Source organism: Eptesicus fuscus, chromosome 18 (genome assembly GCF_027574615.1).
Source record: "Eptesicus fuscus isolate TK198812 chromosome 18, DD_ASM_mEF_20220401, whole genome shotgun sequence".
NCBI lineage: Eukaryota > Metazoa > Chordata > Mammalia > Chiroptera > Vespertilionidae > Eptesicus > Eptesicus fuscus.
The window spans coordinates 58,209,788-58,211,675 of NC_072490.1; positions in this window are offsets into that span (position 1 = coordinate 58,209,788).

The following is a 1,888-nucleotide window of genomic DNA, read 5'->3' on the forward strand; positions in this document are numbered from 1 at the left end:
AGAAAAGCAAATTTCAAACATAAATTTTAAATTCCGTTAAAACCCTGAGAAAGTACACAAGTGGTGGCGTCTCCTAGCTATAAACTGATTTCAAGGCAAATCCGTTTTTGTGCAACTGATACAAAGAAGCAGACTAGAAAACGCCTTATTTTTCTACATAAGGTATGGAATGAAGAAAAGATAACTGATTTAACAGCCAGAAGATTTGGGGATCTGGCTGCAACTTTGCCACTAACTGCTTAAACAAATTCTTTATGTTTTCTGGGTCATTTCTTCACTTTTAAAGTGAAAAGGTTGAACTAGATCAGAGATTTTTCTATTTCTTCCTAAAACCGTAGATTCTTTCTTTTAGAAACAAACTCTTCTAAGAAATCCCCAAATTACTCTAATGGGAACCCTCGCTCCCATCAGCTCGGCCTCACGCTGAGGGGCAGCTGGAGCCGCACTGCCTGGTGGTACCTCAGGCCTGCGACACTGTGGTCTTGGCCATGTCACTTCACCTCTCAACTTCGGTTTCCGCAGACAGAACATGGGGACATGTAACAGGATTATCCCATCGGGCTCTAGGGCGAGGCTCATCAGTCTAGTTGGGTGGCACGGCGCCCATGTGTTTGTCAGCGTTGTTACTGATGCGGTGGCCGCGAACAGCGCCCGCAGCACGCAGGCGCACGGCAGGCTGCCCACACTGACTCAGGGGGAGCGGCGGCTCGGGGTCGTTCTGCGCTCACTGTTTAAAGGACTTACACGTAACTTTTGTGAGCCCAGCTTTCTTTAGCAGAGAAGCTTCTATATAAAAAGATAAAAGTAACGTTTATCACTTGAGTGGTAGAACCAGAAAGTGCTGCCAGGAAGCCCAGGTAGGAGTCATTTCTGTGGGGAAGCGGGGGCTGTGGCCGGGAGGGGCTGAGCAGGCTCCCGGGTGGCTGGCGAAGTTCTACTTCTTGACCTGGGGCTGCTACAAGGATGTCCTCCTTGTGACAAGTTACTCAGCCACACGTTTGTTTTGGCTGGTTTTCTGTATCTCAGTTCTATTTCACAGTAAGAAGTTTTAAGAAGTGATGTTTAATAAAACAAAATCAATGAGTACATAAATTATGCTTACTGCTTCCAAAATGTTAACATCTTGCCACACAATAGACGTCAGTATGAGTATGTTATTGTTTTACTGCACTTTAAAAATATATATTTTACAATAGGGGCTTTGTGTGCAGTGTGTACAGGATTCCTGTAGAACCAACCACCTGGGGAACACTCTGAAAGCCAAAGACTTCTGTTAAAATTTTATTTATGATTCCATGATTTTGGTTGTTGTTAATCCTCACCCAAGGATATTTTTTTTCCACTGATTTTTTTAGAGAGTGGGAGGGAGGGAGAGGGAGGGAGGGGAGTGAGGGGAAGGATAGAGAGAGAGGGATAGATGTAGAAAGACATTGATGTTAGAGAGAGAGACATCAATTGATTGCCTCCCACACACACCCCAACTGGGGCAGGGATGGAACCTGCAACCCAGGAATGTGCTCTTGGCCAGGCACCGAACCTGAGACCCTTCTGTGCTGGGCGACACCCCAACCACCGAGCACACGGGTCAGGGCGTAATCCCATGGTTTGAAGAGACTTTCTGAATATCAAAGTCTGGCCCCTCGTTTTGCTATCTTCCTGAAATACCGATTAGTTCTGAGTAAAAAGGGAACATTGCTTTAGTGTTTAACTTTCATTTTGGTCATTCTCCAGTGAGTCACAAAACTCAAAACTTCCCTAAGACCTGACACCTGGGTCTGTCCTTCTAGATTCTCCGGGTGTGGAAACCTGGTTCACGTGTCCCGTGTCCCGAGTGGAGAGGAAATGGCGAGGAAGAGCATCTCTGAGGCTGGGGCAGCGCCCGTGTACC